This window comes from Lycium barbarum, chromosome 9, assembly GCF_019175385.1.
Source record: "Lycium barbarum isolate Lr01 chromosome 9, ASM1917538v2, whole genome shotgun sequence".
NCBI classification, from domain to species: Eukaryota; Viridiplantae; Streptophyta; class Magnoliopsida; order Solanales; family Solanaceae; genus Lycium; species Lycium barbarum.
The window spans coordinates 58824780-58847778 of NC_083345.1; the positions used below are offsets into that span (position 1 = coordinate 58824780).

The 22999-nt window shown below is 38.1% G+C and overlaps 1 long non-coding RNA gene across 1 annotated transcript; it reads right to left on the minus strand.

Moving 5' to 3' along the window:
* Window positions 1-573: 573 nt before the first annotated feature.
* On the minus strand, window positions 574-9410 carry LOC132608836 (uncharacterized). The gene is made up of 5 exons (XR_009570542.1): window positions 9056-9410; window positions 7807-7860; window positions 3543-6436; window positions 2294-2347; window positions 574-923 (listed from the first exon to the last, which is right to left on the minus strand). It is a non-coding gene; the product is annotated as an uncharacterized LOC132608836 (long non-coding RNA).
* Window positions 9411-22999: the final 13589 nt, after the last annotated feature.

Sequence of the window (22999 nt, forward strand, 5' to 3'; positions counted from 1 at the left end):
ATCCTTACTTGTCATAAAGTACACTTCACAATTTAAAGTCAATTTCATTATCTTTCCATTTCCAATGATAAGTGAGATATTCAAGAGAGAGATGAATGTAAATACATGTCACAAACATATCAAATATGGCGACGAGACCACATAATACCTTATGGGACCAACCTAATTGGATTTCATCTCCACACTACTACCCATTCCGTACACAGCCCAAAGATGGCTATTATATCACGTATGTCCAAGAATTACACATGTTTCATTCTCACTTGTCATCATCAACACCAATCACAGGTAATATCAATGTATCATGGAAATGAGGATGAATGCAATGAAAATTATAATATCAAGTGAGTCATATCAATTCCAATCATGCCACACATGAACACATATCACAATATTAGTATCAAGTCAAGTCCTTTCCTCTATCCATGATAATGTCAAGATAAGTAAGAGACAACCATATCATAATCACAATATGGAAACTAAGTACAAGTCCAATATCACACACATGGCATTAAGCTAATAAACTGTCACGACCCAACCCCGTAGGCCGCGACTAGTGTCCGTGCTGGACACCCAAACGTACCCAATAACCCAAACCATTATATTAGCAGAATATATATAAATATAGAGGTCAAATGGCGTCACTAACTATCACAGGTGAACAAATATAGCACGTGGAAGCCGATGAGGCTATCACAGATCATATCACCCAAAACATATACAGAACCCACAAGTGTGTCTACAGACCTCTACAGATCATAACAGAATCATAAGACGGGACAGGGCCCCGTCATACCCCTGAATAGCGTACATATATACAATAGCAAAGGACTGTACCAAAATATAGGCTCCGGACAAAAGAGCACTCCAAGACAGCGGAATAGGATCCTAAGCGGGCGGATCAGCAAATCGATCGTCTGTACCTGCGTGGCATGAAACGCAACCCCCGAAGAAAGGGGGTCAGTACGGAAAATGTACTGAATATGTAAAGCACGGAACGTAGTAAACAAAGTCATAATCGAAGCAGAAGGTACAGAAAATGAACGGAATATCCAGAATAGCAAAATGCTGATCATAAAGCATAAATAGTGCATACAGAAAACATATGTCATATCTGGTCCCATTACGGAACAAAATCATAATCGGAACAGAACGAATAGAAAATGAGTATAATATCCAGATTATCAGATGCATATTTCCAGAACATAAAGAGTGTATGCAAAAACATATGCCATATCATATCCGGCCCCCACCAAGGGACTCGGTGAACAGAACGTGGTCGCCACCCCGACACTGGCGCCACAACACAGCATAACTCCAGAGTAGGGAATAACTCCGTAACATATCATATCAGAATATGCACATGTCAAACACATCAGATGGCCATATCATATCATATCATCATATATCAGAATATGTGTACATGGCACAACATACTCCACAACCCATGTACATGTATACCTGCCCCCTCACATCGAGGCGCGGCGAACAATGCAGTGGAATACGCGTGATAACATATCCTGGCCCGGGCTCAGTGAAGGAAACATTGAGGCATCCACGAATGGAGTAGTGAGAAACTAATGCAATATAAAATATAACACATTTACGGAGACTCAATAGCATAATTCAGATGACAAACCATATCAAGAAACTAAACGGTAATCATAGCGTATGCCTTACGAATGTCGCAATGGTTTATGTCAAAATAAGTTTCCTGAAATCGTTTTCATGTTTCAAAATACGTTGTGGGACTTACAAAATACTTCAAAACAACTGTCGTATAGTAGTTAGAAAAGTAGCCAAGAGTTTCCTTTGAATTCCACTTCAAAATAAGTCAAACGGAACAAATCAGAAAAATCTGGGAATAGTTAAAACAACTATCGTTTAGTAGTCGGAACAATAACCAAAAGTTTTCTTTTAATCATAGTACGAAAATAGGTCAAATAGAACAATACAAGAAGGTTTCGGAAATTGTGGGCCCACCTCGGGTCAAGTCGAGGTGGCGTACGTAAATTACGGACATTAGGCCTTATGGAGCCGGCCACGAACCTTTCAAGGTAATCCGATTCTATTTGTAAAAGTTACGGACGTTTTATGGCACAAAGCTCTTTTAAAAATAAAAGTGTTTAAGTTATTTTTCATCAAAGCATAGAGTTCACAACTCACTTGCATTGAATCAAATAAGGATCAAAACTATGCTCGGATTTCTAAGGATGGAGTTTTCCCCAAGACGCGTATCATAGCCTATTACGACTAGGACATGCCAAAAGAAAGAAAGGTAGGCTTTACATACCTTATACCAAATCTTTTCATAGGCTCACGAGCTGAGTCTCCCTCCAAGTGGAATCTACAGCAGCAACGAACATGATACTAACGTCACGATAGCTCTTATCGACAGCTTATGGACGTTAAACACATTTTAACCAAACTTGAATAGCATCACCTCTATTTTCCTTTACCTTCCCAAGCTTACATTTAGACATATTAACATCTATGAGGCAGCCAACAATCTCAGTGAACAATAACAAGCTACAAGCTCATTAACTTAGGAAACAACAAATCCCCATCTGCTTTCCTAATTACAATAACAAGTCCAATATATCCGTAACACATTTACATGATTTCTACGCTTGATACATCACGAGAACTACAATCATATCAAATTTACCAATTCAATCCATAGAATACCATACACCGTACTCCAAAATAGTCCAACAAACAATAATAATGCATATCCGGCTTCTGATCGTCAATTCGTAAGTTCTCATCAAAGACATACCTTGGACGCTGATTTGAGCTCATAAAAGATTTTAGATGACAGATTGTACCTTTGCTGGTCTCTGTCAAACTTCCCGTGACTTTGCTTCATCACGAAGTAAAAGTTGGTTCTCTTAAAATAGAAAAATGTTGCTACTATACTGGAAAGAAACATTGTTGCTACTTTGTCTTAAGACAACTTTTTGCTAAAGTAGAGAAGATCAAAATGGAAGTTGCTGCACACTTTTTTTTGGTTAAAAATCTGAAGTAAGGAGGTCTAAGAATACAAGGCAACATGTTCACTTCCAATTTTTATATACCAAAAACGTCCAGCAAATTAAAGCAAAACCTTTAGATACACTCCCCCACTTTACACGTGTAACTAGGTATTAATTCATTTTAATACACATCTCTTAAATATGACACAACAACATTATCATTTTATGTCATGCAAAAAGATTAACTTGCTGCCACTTATCCATAAAATACATGGGCATGTCCACGTATTAATTACCCAACAACCTCAATTATTTTTTTTTATCTCAATTCACTTAAATAATGATCATTTTAAGAACACTTCATATGTGTGTTATCATAATCATGTCATATAACATAATTTCCGTCCATAACTATGTTTACATAACCCACAAAACAGTCCAACAAACAGCCCATGGGCCAATAACAACATCAAATACAATTTACGGTAAAATATTCGTATTTCCCATCTCATGATTTAGCTATGACTTTAATGAATTTAAATATACCTAGAAGAGGATAATTCTTACCTTATATACCAAAAAATGATCTTCTTCCACTTTACTTTACTTTGAAGAAAACCCAAATTTGCTAGAATCCGGAGGAAACCAACATTTATATAACCTCTTTGTAATTATTTGTATTTTCCCCAATACTGAAATCTAGTATTTTTTTGGTTGAAGAGAAAAATTGTTGTTCATCTCCGTCAAAATGAAGCAAACGTTAGTGCTCACAATGATAAAATTGTGTTGCTGCTTTCATTCTCTTATGTAAAATAACAAATAAAGTGAAGTAATAAGAGCTTAAAAGGGTCTTGCAAGACACGTGTTCCTTCATGGCCAAACTTTTCTTAGTACTTATCACTAACTTTTGCTACAATACCCAATGTCCTACATCCAAAATATTTGCTGCCAATTTATTGTTTATACACGTGGACCATATCCACCTAATAGTTATCCAATGATCCCAATTAATTTAATTTTTTTTTTTGTCTTCCACTACAATCCCTCGTTAAACCAATTACACACATAGTTAATTCCTTGACTACGATTCACTTAAGTAATAAATTATTTTTAACACTCTTCATATACTCATTATCATGATTATGTGGCATAGCGCTAGTCCATAGTCCCTCTTGATATACATAAAATATTATTCTCAATCACCGTGGTCACACTTGTTAAGTCTTAAATTATTTCGGGACCTCAAACTCTTTGTACACCGAGCTCTTGATCTTCATCCTTGAATATGATCGAATTCTCCGGGCTCGGGTAATTTTGCTCATATTGGACGATTAAATTTTCTAGTCCAAAAATACGGGATATTATAGCTTGGACCGTATTTCATCAAATAAATTTCGAACCTCGGTAAAACTTATTTTCTTATATTTGTTTATCTTCAAATATTATAACACATTTGTACCATCACTACAACCACCCATAAGCTTGGGAGGATAAACTCATTTTCGTTACTAATATCATTTAACTCGCACGCTTTCCAACACATGAAAATACGGGATATAACATTCTTCCCCCCTTTAAAACATTCGTCCCCGAATGTTAAACCAGTCTTGTACTCCCAATACTTCCTCAAGTGTTCTTTTATTGAATTATGCCCTTCACATGCCCTTTTCGTTGGTCGATTCCCTTCAATTTATTCACCCCTTTTCTAATCAATCCTATCCTTAATATCTCACAAGCTGTCTTATCAACACCTTCAAGATTTGGTATAACTCTTCCTCTTCTGTACTTTTATCTCAATCATACTGTTACTCTTTTTAATTGTAACTCGTCGTAATTTATCCCTGTCTATCGGTTCACTCGATACCTCAATAAAATGTTCTGTTACGAGTTGCCTCTTTTCCTAGATCATCTTTAGTATTTCACCAACAACACATGAGATATATAATCCTAGACAGCCCACAAGTTTAAGTTTTTCTTCCACAAATTTCATCTCCAATTAGTCGATGAGAACTGATAAAATGTTACTCTAAAACATTCTCTAACCACCAGCAGAAGAAAACTAAAATCCGACAAGCACCACAGAACTTCTTAGTGCTTGATTCACATAATTTACCTCCATATTTATTCTTAAGTCGTAAGCGAATCATTTAATTCCCAACTGCTTGTTGTACGCTTTGTATTCTTCCAATAAGGTGAAACTTAATTGCCGGATGTTTTTGCCCTTCAACAAAGGTTTTTTTTTCTAAAGCAAAATGTGGTTGGAACGTATTCTGGTCCGTCTAAATGAATTGCGAATTCGCTGTTCATATACGCTTCTTCAAACAATGTTTCCCAAATAAGAATGATGCCTCTTATAGATGACAAGGGGGTATTTCTTAAAGCTTTAGTCCAATATAATACACTTACCTTGTCGGTATCAACCTTCCAAACATATCATGAGCTTAGGTCTCATTCTCTTTTCTTTTTCCTATTTCTGGAAAAATTTGGGCAGAGTTTCCTCTGTACTTCTTACTATCCTAGATCCTGCACACATGAAATACCAACAATGCCCCACAGGGCCAACATATATACGCATATATCATATCGCATCGTAGCCACACAGGGCTCTCATTGTCAAGTAAAAAGTATAAAAATGTCAGAACTTACCTCATATAACGCACCTCGAGACGTACCTTATCCTTTAACGATCCGTCCTGTTATATCTTCCTATCTACCTTATCTTTCATTCTTCAACCTTATATTTCAATCATATCTCAATATTCTTACCTTATCCAACATGCCCCTTTCGCACCGTTTCTTTCCTGTGTACAGTGTAGCTTCCAATATCATCAGCCACTTTCTTCTGTCGATACCGTTCTTCAGCTGAAATCAAAGGTTAGTAAAAGGAATTTCATTTCCTATGGCTGGGCTCTATCGCACGATCTGAGATATGAAAGAAAGGCAACATCCTAAATGTCCTGTAGCTCCCTGTTTATAGATGTGGTGCACAACACACCGATAAACAAGACTCTACTAGACACGGCCTGTAGACATTCCGAGGACAAACCGCTCTGATACCACTTTTGTCACGACCCAACCCCGTAGGCCGCGACTAGTGTCCGTGCTGGACACCCAAACGTACCCAATAACCCAAACCATTATATTAGCAGAATATATATAAATATAGAGGTCAAATGGCGTCACTAACTATCACAGGTGAACAAATATAGCACGTGGAAGCCGATGAGGCTATCACAGATCATATCACCCAAAACATATACAGAACCCACAAGTGTGTCTACAGACCTCTACAGATCATAACAGAATCATAAGACGGGACAGGGCCCCGTCATACCCCTGAATAGCGTACATATATACAATAGCAAAGGACTGTACCAAAATATAGGCTCCGGACAAAAGAGCACTCCAAGACAGCGGAATAGGATCCTAAGCGGGCGGATCAGCAAATCGATCGTCTGTACCTGCGTGACATGAAACGCAACCCCCGAAGAAAGGGGGTCAGTACGGAAAATGTACTGAATATGTAAAGCACGGAACGTAGTAAACAAAGTCATAATCGAAGCAGAAGGTACAGAAAATGAACGGAATATCCAGAATAGCAAAATGCTGATCATAAAGCATAAATAGTGCATATAGAAAACATATGTCATATCTGGTCCCATTACGGAACAAAATCATAATCGGAACAGAACGAATAGAAAATGAGTATAATATCCAGATTATCAGATGCATATTTCCAGAACATAAAGAGTGTATGCAAAAACATATGCCATATCATATCCGGCCCCCACCAAGGGACTCGGTGAACAGAACGTGGTCGCCACCCCGACACTGGCGCCACAACACAGCATAACTCCAGAGTAGGGAATAACTCCGTAACATATCATATCAGAATATGCACATGTCAAACACATCAGATGGCCATATCATATCATATCATCATATATCAGAATATGTGTACATGGCACAACATACTCCACAACCCATGTACATGTATACCTGCCCCCTCACATCGAGGCGCGGCGAACAATGCAGTGGAATACGCGTGATAACATATCCTGGCCCGGGCTCAGTGAAGGAAACATTGAGGCATCCACGAATGGAGTAGTGAGAAACTAATGCAATATAAAATATAACACATTTACGGAGACTCAATAGCATAATTCAGATGACAAACCATATCAAGAAACTAAACGGTAATCATAGCGTATGCCTTACGAATGTCGCAATGGTTTATGTCAAAATAAGTTTCCTGAAATCGTTTTCATGTTTCAAAATACGTTGTGGGACTTACGAAATACTTCAAAACAACTGTCGTATAGTAGTTAGAAAAGTAGCCAAGAGTTTCCTTTGAATTCCACTTCAAAATAAGTCAAACGGAACAAATCAGAAAAATCTGGGAATAGTTAAAACAACTATCGTTTAGTAGTCGGAACAATAACCAAAAGTTTTCTTTTAATCATAGTACGAAAATAGGTCAAATAGAACAATACAAGAAGGTTTCGGAAATTGTGGGCCCACCTCGGGTCAAGTCGAGGTGGCGTACGTAAATTACGGACATTAGGCCTTATGGAGCCGGCCACGAACCTTTCAAGGTAATCCGATTCTATTTGTAAAAGTTACGGACGTTTTATGGCATAAAGCTCTTTTAAAAATAAAAGTGTTTAAGTTATTTTTCATCAAAGCATAGAGTTCACAACTCACTTGCATTGAATCAAATAAGGATCAAAACTATGCTCGGATTTCTAAGGATGGAGTTTTCCCCAAGACGCGTATCATAGCCTATTACGACTAGGACATGCCAAAAGAAAGAAAGGTAGGCTTTACATACCTTATACCAAATCTTTTCATAGGCTCACGAGCTGAGTCTCCCTCCAAGTGGAATCTACAGCAGCAACGAACATGATACTAACGTCACGATAGCTCTTATCGACAGCTTATGGACGTTAAACACATTTTAACCAAACTTGAATAGCATCACCTCTATTTTCCTTTACCTTCCCAAGCTTACATTTAGACATATTAACATCTATGAGGCAGCCAACAATCTCAGTGAACAATAACAAGCTACAAGCTCATTAACTTAGGAAACAACAAATCCCCATCTGCTTTCCTAATTACAATAACAAGTCCAATATATCCGTAACACATTTACATGATTTCTACGCTTGATACATCACGAGAACTACAATCATATCAAATTTACCAATTCAATCCATAGAATACCATACACCGTACTCCAAAATAGTCCAACAAACAATAATAATGCATATCCGGCTTCTGATCGTCAATTCGTAAGTTCTCATCAAAGACATACCTTGGACGCTGATTTGAGCTCATAAAAGATTTTAGATGACAGATTGTACCTTTGCTGGTCTCTGTCAAACTTCCCGTGACATTGCTTCATCACGAAGTAAAAGTTGGTTCTCTTAAAATAGAAAAATGTTGCTACTATACTGGAAAGAAACATTGTTGCTACTTTGTCTTAAGACAACTTTTTGCTAAAGTAGAGAAGATCAAAATGGAAGTTGCTGCACACTTTTTTTTGGTTAAAAATCTGAAGTAAGGAGGTCTAAGAATACAAGGCAACATGTTCACTTCCAATTTTTATATACCAAAAACGTCCAGCAAATTAAAGCAAAACCTTTAGATACACTCCCCCACTTTACACGTGTAACTAGGTATTAATTCATTTTAATACACATCTCTTAAATATGACACAACAACATTATCATTTTATGTCATGCAAAAAGATTAACTTGCTGCCACTTATCCATAAAATACATGGGCATGTCCACGTATTAATTACCCAACAACCTCAATTATTTTTTTTTATCTCAATTCACTTAAATAATGATCATTTTAAGAACACTTCATATGTGTGTTATCATAATCATGTCATATAACATAATTTCCGTCCATAACTATGTTTACATAACCCACAAAACAGTCCAACAAACAGCCCATGGGCCAATAACAACATCAAATACAATTTACGGTAAAATATTCGTATTTCCCATCTCATGATTTAGCTATGACTTTAATGAATTTAAATATACCTAGAAGAGGATAATTCTTACCTTATATACCAAAAAATGATCTTCTTCCACTTTACTTTACTTTGAAGAAAACCCAAATTTGCTAGAATCCGGAGGAAACCAACATTTATATAACCTCTTTGTAATTATTTGTATTTTCCCCAATACTGAAATCTAGTATTTTTTTGGTTGAAGAGAAAAATTGTTGTTCATCTCCGTCAAAATGAAGCAAACGTTAGTGCTCACAATGATAAAATTGTGTTGCTGCTTTCATTCTCTTATGTAAAATAACAAATAAAGTGAAGTAATAAGAGCTTAAAAGGGTCTTGCAAGACACGTGTTCCTTCATGGCCAAACTTTTCTTAGTACTTATCACTAACTTTTGCTACAATACCCAATGTCCTACATCTAAAATATTTGCTGCCAATTTATTGATAATACACGTGGACCATATCCACCTAATAGTTATCCAATGATCCCAATTAATTTAATTTTTTTTTTGTCTTCCACTAAAATCCCTCGTTAAACCAATTACACACATAGTTAATTCCTTGACTACGATTCACTTAAGTAATAAATTATTTTTAACACTCTTCATATACTCATTATCATGATTATGTGGCATAGCGCTAGTCCATAGTCCCTCTTGATATACATAAAATATTATTCTCAATCACCGTGGTCACACTTGTTAAGTCTTAAATTATTTCGGGACCTCAAACTCTTTGTACACCGAGCTCTTGATCTTCATCCTTGAATATGATCGAATTCTCCGGGCTCGGGTAATTTTGCTCATATTGGACGATTAAATTTTCTAGTCCAAAAATACGGGATATTATAGCTTGGACCGTATTTCATCAAATAAATTTCGAACCTCGGCAAAACTTATTTTCTTATATTTGTTTATCTTCAAATATTATAACACATTTGTACCATCACTACAACCACCCATAAGCTTGGGAGGATAAACTCATTTTCGTTACTAATATCATTTAACTCGCACGCTTTCCAACACATGAAAATACGGGATATAACATAAACTACGCAAGGAAACAATCCCACAAATCAGTCAACAATCCAGTCCTAAGAATATCCATCCCAACTTCATACCCGAAGGCTTGGCATGCTTTCTCTATCAATAACTAAATCTACATATGCTTCGCTAACTAGAGTCTAACCAAAAAGGTAAGTCGTAACCTACCTCGCTGCAAAGCTAGAGCCACGAATAATCAAATTTGTGCCTTGCCCTTCTGAAGAGCCTCTAAGTAATCAGAGTCTATCCATTATCAAATTCTATGTTAGAAACAAGAAACAACGATAACCTTATTTTCTATACATTCATTCAAATCAAATTAACTAAGTAAAAGAGGGGAAATAGGCCTAAAAGGCTAAAAGGGGTATTTCAAAGATGGAATAGGTAACTCAACATTATAGAAGTTTGATTCTACTCCTCAATTGGTAAACTAGCTCAAGAATTAGTCAATTTTATCAATCACATCAAGAACCCCAGTTCGGGTATAAACCCTAACTTCCAATATTTCAATTCATCAACTGTAATGTAAGTTTCAATCCTATTGGACACTAATTAATCAAATTCCATGCTTAGATTAGTCAAATTTATCAACAAATCACATATTAGAAGACTAAATATCGAAGGATAAGGTATACATCAAAATCTATTTTCTTCCTTAAGTTCTATCGATTTTCTACCATGGATTCATGTTTAAGAATGGTGAGTACAGGAAATCAAGGTTAGAGAACTTATCCCTAAGAAGAATCTGCTTAGAACCTCTTCAATTCTACTTCAAGACACACATGAGTAACAAATATAGGAATAGGAAATGAAGGGTTTTACTAAGCATTAAATAGGATTCTCATCTGCATTTCCCGCTGTAGCGGTAGTAGGACCACAACAGAGGGACCACTTTTGGGACTCCCCAATCGCTACAGCATGTCTGCTCCAGTGGAGCTTCGTCCCCTGGAGAAGATTCCCACGAATCCACTTATCACGCGCTAGCAGACCAGGACTGGCCGAGGCGGGTCCACTACAACGCACAAGGTCCCGCCTGTTACACCCCGGGAAATTTCGCGTTACCAAGACTGTCGACAGCTTAGTATGAGCTCAAGGGAGAGCAAAGTTATACAAGGATTAGGGACGAAGATTATGTTATCTGAGTATAAGAATATATATATGACATTTGGAGATCGTATGGTGTAAATCAGTTAACAAGTTACTTGATGATAGCCCTCGTAACCATAAGTTAAGGTGGGGCCCCCATGTCAGGATTTTATAAAGGACATATGAGGAGATATATGAGTGATACATGTGAAGTTGAGCAAATCCTAAGAAGGACCCTTACGCCAAATATGGGCATAAGCCCTCCAAAAGGATGATTTAAAGATACGTTTTCGGATGACCTGACTTGGAGGGGCCAAAACGCTATTATAAGATTGGAATTTGGAAAACACAAAGAATGAAATTTGTATATAATTGAAAGATATTTCCAAACGTAGGTCGTGGGCCCTCACACCATATCGGGATCAAAGATTATGGCCATTTTAAGAGCAAGACCCTAAGCTGCCAAAATGGCTCCGCGGGCCCAACATGAGTAAGTCGGTGGAACCGACCTAGGGGGGGTATAAATACCCCATAAACCCGTTATTTTGCAGCATAATAACATTCCAAAAGGTCCTAGAAGTCTCTCAAAACCTCCCCCAAACACTATAGTCCGATAAATCAAGAATTTAACAAGATTACGCCAAACTAGTCCGTGAAAGGTGATTGTTCTTGCTTCTACTTAAGCTTGGTGTTGGAAAAAGTTGAGGTGGATGAGTTTCTTCAAGTATAAGGTATTTTATTCATCCCATCTCTTGTGTTGAGTTTATTTGAAGGTCTAGCAAGCTTTAAAAACGAAAATTGTTATGGAGGAAGGGTCATAAAGTGTTGTGTTTATGGGATGTTTTGAACATGTTGTGGTTGTGTGTATGGACTGATTTATGCGTATAAAAAATGGTATCTAACATTGTTGGTGTGTTGATGAGATTATACTCTTTGATTGGGATGGAAGGAAGTGTATATTGTTGTTGTATGTTGAAAAACATCGTGTGGGATGTTTATGGAATATATTGGTATGAATAATAGTGTTGTTGATGTTGGTATTGTTGTTGTTGTTGATTGGTTGCTGAATTGTAATTTTGGGCTAGGCATATAAACAGAGGAGATGCTGCCCGATTTTCGGCAGAATATAGAATAGTCTGATTTGAAACTTGGAACAAGTGTGCAATAAAGAGTCTAACGTTAGTGTGAATCCTCTTAAATGTAGATTTACGAGCTCGGACGAATAAGCGTATCTAATAGGAGATTGAACAGGTATGTTAAGGCTCGTCCCTTTCTTTCAAAGGCATGATTCCTATGTTACGATTTCATGAATGCTTCTATAACCTCCTGTTTTCAAAAGTTAGAAGTCTATGTACCCAAGGCATGATTACTTTCCCAAGAACCCATCAATGTTTTCCAAAATGTCCGTATCTTTCCAAACAGAGGTTTATGGTTTGTAAGCTCTTGTGACAACAAGGATGGACATGTTTTTACCATGATGACAATGATGCCAAAAATGAGAATATTTTTCTATGATGACTATGATGAGAACGATTTCATGTTTAAAGGTCCCAAGTTATGATTTCAATGACGATATAAGAATGTTGAACTATTTCTTGGTTTCCCAATTTTATTCATGGATGACGACTATTTTTAAAGATTTCAAAGTATATAAATTGTCGCCTCATGAGATTATGATCTTATTCTATGTTCTCTTAATGCTATTCTTCATTGATAGTCTCACCTTATAATAATTGTCCCTTCAAGGTGAGACACGACGATCATGATGACTCCATAATATAATCGGAGGTTACCGACCTTACGTCACTACGATAGAGTTATAGCTTTTCTTGGGCTCTCCTGCATGCTGCTTATATGTATATGATATATGTATATGTATATGGGGAACACGGGGAAAAAGGGACACATGTTGCGCTATAGATGCATTGCCACCTGGTCAGTTGGAGTAATATGATATCATCCCGGACGCGGGACATATGTGGTTACATGAATCGGAGCCGACGTTGCTCGGCAATATGATATGTTCTATTTTCTATATACATGAACAAGAAATGTTTTTTTCAAAGAAAGCTAAGCATGCATGGCATCCGCCCTAAAAGGCACTCACACGTATAGGTTACTCTTTTATCTTACTATATGCTCTATATTTCCATTTTGTTATTATCCACACTTGTATCCATTATTATATTATCGTTCATGCCTTATATACTCGGTACAGTACTCGTACTGACGTCCCTTCTTGCGGAAGCTGTGTTCATGCCCATAGGTAGACGGGGAGACGGCACTGATCCCTAGGAGCTTTGTCAGCAGCTTTGTAGAAGCAGTCCACTACTCCGGAGTTGCCACATATTGGTACATCTTTTTGTGTACATGTTTTGGGGCATGGCGGGGTCCTGTTCCGTCCTAATGTTCAGTATTCCAGATAGAGGCTCGTAGATACATATATATGGGTAATAGATGTCCCGTGATCGCCTTAGCGTATATTTTTGTATATCACTTTTGGCACCTCGAGGGTTTATGCACGTATGCAAGTTTGTGAAGATGTTTGGTGACCATTTCACCGTGAGTAAGTTGGGAATTATAATTGCACAGGTTGAGCGATAGCTAGCATGATAAGGGGTGCTCGGTAGCTAATACTGGGTACCTATCATGGCCCTCTTGTCGGGTCGTGACACCGCCCCAGCAGGACTTCAGACACCAGCAGATTGCTGTTTTTTTCACTATCTCATTCCCAAAACCAAAGAACAACCTAGATCACCCAAAGGCAAACCATAAATGCAACCACACATAAAATCATGCTATGGACTCACTCGTGGTCTTGGAATTCCAAACAGAGGTTTATTTGACTGGGTCAACACCCAATGGCCAAAGACCAACTTTCTAACCAATATCACAAAATGCTCCCGAGTGTCTCAAGATCCAAACTGAACATCCAGCTATGTCATAATCGACACTACGAGCCTCTCGAAATCGACGGATTCCAAAAACGGTCTGTTTACTCAAAAGTCAACTATCGGTCAATCATTTTTCACTTTAAGGTTCTATCCTGGATAAGGTGAGTACGAAACTTCAGAGTTTGAAATGCTCAATCCTCTTATGGTTAGGAAAGGAGATCTTGTTGAAAAAGGTGGTCTCGCATTCCCAAACTACCTCATTCCCCTTCCCTGCCGATCGACACATGCCTTATCATTGAACGCTCCATGAATGATTTTTGGTGGTCAAATTGAGGCGACGAGGGGCCAAGAATCAAGTGGATGTCGTGGAAAAGAATGAGCAAGTAGAAGAAGGAAGGTGGCATGGGTTTTGAAGAATCCAACATGCGATTACGACACTCTTAACTAAAACAGGTTGGTTAGTCATGACTTGCTCTTCTGCTCTTGTTAGTCGTGTCTTTAAGGCTAAATATTAACACCACTCTAAATTTATTACGGTAGGAGAGGGTTCAAATCCTAGTTTTATCTGGCAGTCTCTTTGTGCTTCAAAATTTATTCTTCAGAAGGGGTGCATCAAACACATTTGTAATGGCCTTGATAATAAGATTTTTAATGATCCATGATTACCGACTGGACAATTGATGTTTATTCGCAGTATCCCCGATGAGGACTTGTTGGACTTGCGTATGGTGGATATTATTTACTGATGAGATAGACTGCATTAAGCGAATTCCGTTGGGATTTACTCTACGGGATGATTTATTCATGTGGAAACTTTATAGGCAAGGACGCTACACCCTTAACAGTGGTTATTTACTGCTGCAATATGCTACTGCACCAATCCTGAATGACCAATTTTGGCAGGAACTCTAGAAATGAAAGATGCCTCCTAAGGTGTTGAACTTCGTTTGGAGAGCATCGAATGGTGTCTTTCCAACCAGCGATAATTTAATGAATAAGGAGATTCTTCAATAAGACATACGTCCTACATGCCTCCAAGGGATAGAAACAATATTTCACTGTCTTGTCTAGTGCAATGCGGCGAAACATGTATAACAAAAATCATCTTTGGGTTGGCGGCAATTTCGTCCATCGCTTTTTAATTGGCTTAATTCGCCAATGGAAATTCTTACGCTCGATCAATTACATGAAGCCATTATGGTTCTTTGGTAACTTTGGAATGCTAGAAATAGTCTTGTGTGGCAGAGAAAATCTCTGCGACCCGAAGTTGTTATCTAAAAGGCAACCCGATTTTTGCAGGATTGGAATATGGAAAGAATGGCAACTTCCAATCATATAGTGATGGAAACTGAGTTTGCAATTAAATGGTTTCCTCCTGATGAGAATATTCTTAAATGCAACATTGATTCTTCTTTTGTTCTTGCTTCGGGAGTAGCAGGAGCCGGCATGCTAGTCCGGGATTCTTAGGGAAAATTCATAAGAGGCTTCTCTAGTCGGTTAGATAGGCCACATGACTCACTCATGGCAGAGGCTGTTACACCCCGTATCTTCGAAGAGCACTTACCAAATTTGAAACATAAGTACGTTGACTTAGGGTTAAGTAAAACCACTTTGGAATATAAGGAGCAAGAATTATTAAGTATATTTAATAAGTGAAGGATGTATATAAGATATATCGGAAGGTTTTATAAGGAAGTGAGTGGAAGAAATGAAGTAGTACGACTTCGGAGAAAGGATGGGTAATGTTTTGTGTGAAACATTTTGGTCCAACTTGGGGGACGCATATCTCTTAGCATATGAGGTGTTTTAAGGTTAAACAAAATCCTAAAATGAAGTTCGTCGAGTATATTTTCCAACGCAACAAACCGCTCGTCGATAGGACATCGGAGTAGAGAATTATGGAAGTTACAAGTTCAGCTGATAGAACAGAAACGCGTGCTGCAGTACTGCTACAGTACCGACATGCTACACTGCTGCTACAGTAAAATGCTACAGTGAACCTGACCCGGATTTGACCCTTATAAAAAGGGTAAGACCCTGTTTGTTTCACCAGATTTTGGCCCAGAAATTTCTAGAAATTGAAGAGAGAGAGAGAGAGAGAGAGAGAGGGAAACAGAGAGTAAGCAATTTTCAAGTGACGGAGTATTAATCGAAGCTCGGATAAACGCATAAATGTGATTCTAGTATGGTTTTGCGGTGGATTCAAGGTAGATATTGAAGATATCTCTGTTTTAACAAGAATAAGGTATGAATCTCCTATTATTAATGTTAATTTTGTTTATTTACGGAGATAAAGTCGTTAAATAATTGTATAGTGAGATGGTTGGTTGTGGAAATTGGGAAACATCGTGTGGGATGTTTTATGGTACATATTGGTGTTGGAAATGATGTGATTGTCGTTGTTGTTGTTGTTGTTGGTTGCAGAATTAGAATTTCGGGCTAGGCATATAAACAGGGGAGATGCTGCCAAAATTTCAGCAGATTCTAGAAAGAGTTAGTTTGAGGGCTCAAGACAGGCCTATGAAGATGAGTCTAACAATAGTATAAATTTTCTTGAATATAGATTTACGAGCCTGAGAGGACAAGCGTTGAATAGTTAGAGTTAAGGCGACCAAAAAGGTATGTATGGCTAAACCCTTTCTTTCTAAAGGCATGATTCCTTGTTATAAACCTTTGTACCATATCCATAATATCCTTGCCTCCACCAATGCTAGAAGTCTATGAATCTCATGATCCTTACGATGTTATCGAGCTTATTCATGATCTTGAGACTATTCTTTGTGATTGATCCCACCTCATAATACTTGTTCTTTCGAGGTGAGATATAGCGATGACGATTCTATTTCTAATGCTACCTAAGTTCATGGTTCTTGGTACTCTCATGACATTCTCTATTTCATCTTATGATGGTTGATCCTTCAAGGAAGGATATAGTGATAATGCTAATTATGATGTTGATTTCATTTATGTATTTTTATGTATATGTATGTATGTATGCATTGCATCCCACTGATCAGTTGGGTATAACACCGAGTCCCGAAAGGGCCGGGTAAGATGATACGGAGTCCCAGAATGGCCAGGTAAGATAGCACCATGTAAGATGCTATATGTATATAAATCTATGTATCTATATATATATTACCGCGCCTTAACGATCGGAAGAGATATTATATATGTATAGATATGTATGGAACAATTCTTGAAAAGCTAAGCATGCACGATACTCGCCTTAAAAGGGCATTCAGAGGCACATGTTGATCTCTTTTATATTACTTTATCCCGTACGTCCATTATATTATTTTCCATGTTCGGTATTTCTTACTATGTCACTTTTCATGCCTTACATACTCAGTACATTGCTCGTACTGACGTCCCTTCTTGTGGACGCTGCGTTTCATGCCACGCAGGTGTATACAGATGAGTAGAGGATATTGCTAGAAGATGTTCTAGCTGGATTAGCGAGCTCCATTTCCTTCCGGAGTGTTGCCGAGTCAGAGTATCTATGTTATGGTATCTTGATTGATGTTAGAGACTTTGCAGACAGAGTCACGTATATAGCATGTCAGTCTTGTAAGCGGCTCTGCAAGGCGACGTATCATTATGCATTATGTTACTTATTTCATAAGATTACAGATTTTACTTGATTTGAGAATGACGATAAGAATGTTTTTGAAAATCTTTCATTATGAATTTCATTTCGTGATTTAAGAGTCCAGTGAGGTTATGAACATAATGAGAACCAGTGGGTTAGGTCGGCTCTGAGTAAGGGGTCGGGTGCCAATCATGCCCTATCAGGATTGGGGTGTGACAGAGGCTTTGGGTGTTCAAGAAGCGTTAAGCTAGCTAAAAAATAAATTTACATCAACACCTATTATTATGTAGATTGACAGCCTTTTTGTCACGCCCCGAACATGGGCCTGGACGTAACACGGCACCCGGTGCCTGACTGCATGTGACCGAGCGAACCAACTGGCTGGCTGAATCAACATGTGATATCAAAACATAACTGAATATGGAAACAACTAAACACATGCTGATTTACTAAAGGTTTGACTGAAATCATAATGCGGAAATACTTAGACAAATCTGAAATATCTGAACGTAGCCAACATGGCTTAAACCAAAACAACTGAACAACCGCCAACAAGGCTAACATAATAAATATCTGACTGTCTGAACTGTGTCTATGAAGCCTCTAAGAGTACTAAATAATAGAGCTGTCTATAAACTGAAATAACTGGATAGCTGACAATGCCCCGAAGGAATTTGGGGCTCACCAGTAGCTGATACGTGCACTCCTAAATAGTTGAGTCGTCAACCTGTATATCGTTACCTGCATCGCGAGATGCAGGCCCCCAAGCAATAAAAAGGGACATCAGTACATTTGAATTGTACTGGTATGTAAAGCAACTGAAGCAATAAAATACTGGGACTGAAACTGAAACTGAAACTGAACTAAACAGGAAAGCAAGAAGCTGAAGTACTCCCTGTTGTGGATGAAGAATCACCTGTAAAACTATAAATATAACTGTGGCCTGGGGCCCAAATAATGTGCACAAAAATTGTGGCCTCTGGCCCAAGCAATACGTATGCATAAACTGTGGCCTAGGGCCCAAAAATACAGATATAGGTGTTCAACATTAACAATGTACAAAACTGAGACTGGCTATAGCTGATAGCATGATAACTGTTTCTGATTATGGGACTCATGCAAATAACTGGTTATACACTGACTGAGACTCATGTGATAACAATGCATAAGTCTATAAAGATTACGTACTGAGTTCATGATGTTCAAAGTGACAACCATGAACGAATTCTGTAACTGCAACCCTAGAAGATAACAGTTCTATATCATATCATGAAACTAGGGCTAAACTGTATTCTGAGTCAAATTACTGACAAGTATGAAGAATGAGGCGTAGGGAGAATTATGAACATTCCCTAACGTAGATAGTTAGCCTCACATACCTTAATTCCAGCCTTTGAGCGTAACACAATGTTCGTCACCCCTTTCAACTTTGATCTATATCAATACAAGCCAAAGGGATTCTATATTAGCAATAATATTCATGCTTTGGTCATCTAAGCATTTTATCAAACACTTAGTGGGCATAAAGCTCCACAATCTCCATTAATGGTGTTTCTTCACCCAATTCCCATTCTATTACTTCTAGGTGATTCTACAATCTCAATTAGATGTAATTAACATCATTCTCCATCACCCATATCATTATAACAATCTCAAGTCAACAATCCAAAACTCTAGCATAGTTCATATAATCCTCTTTATCAAACTCATTTACTATCCTCCCAAGAACTCATCAATTCACAACTATACATGATTAGAGAGTAGAAACATTACCTTTTTGAAGTCCAATCCTCTTGAATTCGGGTTCTAGGGTTTCCACATCCAACAAAAATGTTCCAACACTAACTCTATGGATTAGAAGAGTTTTCTCAAGTTAGAGAGGGATTAGGGACTTAAATTCACCTTAGAATCATGATAAAAACTTACCTTGGAAGATCTTGAGGTTTGGGACTTGTTCTCTATGAGTTTAGAGAGAATTTTCGTGAATGGGGGGCTGGGGAAATAAACCCCAAACCCCAAATATAACAAAAAAACGCGTAAACCCGACTTTTGACCCGTAATCGACCTGTTTCACGATGGTTCCGCGATGCGAGTGCATCGCGCAACATTCTGCAGCTAAAACCTCAGAGTTTCGCGATCTGTCCGCGAAGCGGGACCATCGTGCGCTCTCTCACGCGCCTTCACGCGCCCCTAGAAGCGACGGGTATCGGTTCTGCACAGTGTTCAGTAAAATAGGCATAACCTCTTGTACACAGCTCTGTTCAAGACCCATAATATACCGTTGGAAATCTATTTCAAAGGGCTACAACTTTCATCAAGGACGTTTTCCCAAATTCCTAATTAATAAAGGGGTTATGGTCGTTGGAAGTAAGACCTTCTATAAACTCACTTGCAAACATGCCCCGTAGAGTGACTTTCAACTTTTCTTTGCCCAAAGACATTTCTTATGACTTAATTGGTTTTCAAAACACTTCCTATAACCCTTATATTGGTTCCATTATATTATTATCTTATGAGTCAAACTTTCGCCCGAAGCTACGAGGTGTTACAATATCTCCCCCTTGGGATCATTCGTCCTCGAATGATAAATATTCGGGATTCTACAAAAATTTCTCCAGAGTTTCCCCTGTAATAAGGCACTACCAACCTGTCACAACAACCCATAATATCATTGCCTCACAGGGCTACATCACAATGGCACTATAAATTGGCCACACACGACCAAAAGCATGAAAAGAAAGCTTACATACCTCAAAATCTTGGTGCTTCATCATAAATCTCTTCTGCAGGCTGAAACAAGTGCGGGTACCTGGATTTCATATCCTCCTCGGCTTCCCATGTAGCTTCCTCAACTTTCTGACTCCTCCACAGGACTTTCACTGAGGCTACTTCCTTAGTTCTCAACTTGCGAACTTGACGATCAAGAATGGCTACAGGGATCTCCTCATAGGTGAGGCCATCCTTAACTGTTATAGCATCAGCAGGAACAACCAACGAAGGGTCTCCCACACACTTCTTCAACATGGATACATGAAACACTGGATGAACAACAGCTAACCCTTGTGACAACTCAAGTTCATAAGCTACTAGACCGACCTTTCGTAAAATTCTGTAAGGTTCAATATATCTGGGACTGAGCTTCCCTTTCTTGCCAAATCGCATAACACCCTTCATAGGTGAGACTTTAAGGAACACCCAATCGTCAACTGAAAATTCTAAGTTCCTTCGCCTCACATCTGTGTAAGACTTCTGGCGACTCTGAGCAGTTTTCAAACACTCCTGTATTAACTTGACTTTCTCCATAGCTTGATAAACCAAGTCTGGTCCTAACAACTCTGCTTCACCTACTTCGAACCAACCGATTGGTGATCTGCACCTTCGCCCATACAGAGCCTCAAATGGTGCCATCCCAATACTAGCATGATAACTGTTATTATAAGAAAACTCAATGAGAGGTAAATGGTCATCCCAATTACCCTTGAAATCTCGGACACATGCTCTCAACATGTCCTCAAGGGTCTGAATAGTGCGCTCTGCTTGACCATCTGTTTGTGGATGGAAAGCTGTGCTGAGGTTCACCTTGGTACCCAATTGTTACATCTGACATTTTTGTTTATTCGAAAAATTCAAGATAAATGGACTTGTGATGAATAAGGCCACAATTGGACACTACTTGGTGTGAATGTGTGAGTTATGAAGTCAATGGTATAAGAATTACGAAAGGTGGCCAAGGGCAAAAATTGGAATTTTGGGAACTTGTTCCATAAATTGCAAAATCTAGCCATTTTGGGCTCAAAAAAAAAATAAGTGGAGAAAGGCCCAACTTAAGGGGGCCCAACCGGCCAAAGGAGTCCAAGCCCATGGAATAATTAAATTCCATAGGGAATTATATATGTATGGATAAGTATTGAGAAGGTTCAAGAAACAAAACAAAAGCCAAGAACAAAAAAAAAAAAAGAGGAGCTATTTCGGGTGAGAAAGAGGAGAAAAGAAAAAGAAAGAAAAAAATTTTGGAGCCAATTCTTGGGTTCAAAAATTCATCCCTTGTGAGGTTATGACTAAGTGCAAGGCCCTCTTCAAGTTGGTATAAATATTGTGGCAAGAAAACAATTTTTATCTCCAAGTGAAGGGCTTGAAGAAAGGTGAGAATTTCATGCTTTTGTTGTGTTAAAAATGATATATGTATGTTGTAGTATGTGTGAATGAATGAAAAACATGAAAATTTTGTGTGTTGGAATTTAGGGTGTGTTGGCCGAAAATGTATATGCAATTGCATGATTTCAATGGCTTGAATTCTTGTTGTAATCTAGTTGTAATATGATGGGAATTTTATTAGAAAGGAAGTGGAATGAATTAGTGAAAAATTGGAAGTGTGGGAGATGGCCGTGTGGTGCTAGGTTTGATATGGAATATGAATTTGATCTTGGTTGTATGCTAATTGAGTTATGGTGAAGTGAATGGAAAGATAACAATTTTTATTGTCTTGGAAAAATGGTTATCAAGTTGTTGTAGGAAAGTATGCAACTTTGTTATGTTTATGTAAAAATGGAAATGAATGTATCAAGAGACGAATCATGATTATTGTTGATGAACTTGGAATATGGAAAATGTGTTTATGAACTTGTATGTTGAAGGTTGGAAAAATTGGATAAGTAGTGGCTCTAATGGAAAGTTTGTATGTTTGTATATCGTGTGAAAATGATAAGATATGCCTCCGACGTATGTTGGAATTACTTCGATAGGTAATGAATATGAAAATAATAAGTTTGGTTTGAAAGTGTAAGTTTGAAACGAAAGATGTTTCGTTATGTCGAAAGATGGCTAATAATGCCATAGTGTATGATTTAGTATCTATTGATGTTTGTTGTTGTTTGGATGTTATCTTTGGGTTGTTGTGTTGATAAATTAAGCCGAGCCAAGTCTCGGGGATGTCGTATATACAGAGGAAATGCTGCCGAAATTTCGGTAGGCAAGTATGTTTAAGTTTGGAGTATTGAAAGAATGAAACTAACCAAATGGTAAACTTGACCATTTCCAGATTTTGGACGAAATTTGGAGTGACGCCAAGCGAGCATAAGGAGCCATCGAGGTATGTGAAGCATTTCTTTGCGTTCCTAGGCATGTTCTGGATGTGATAGGCTTGACCGCGAGCCTTAGGTCCGACTCCGTTTTCCGGAATTCGAGACGGAAAACCGCTCCAATTCCTTCAATTCAATTGAACCTATTTTCTTGCAAATTGCCCTTAAAGTAAGATTTTTGTGCAAAACTTCCCCAAACGGAGTCGGAACACTTCCGAATGAGTATGGGCGACCTCATAAGGTCAATCATCGATAATTTACGTATGTAGCCTCGGGTTGGTCCGAGGTGGGCCCACAAGGCCC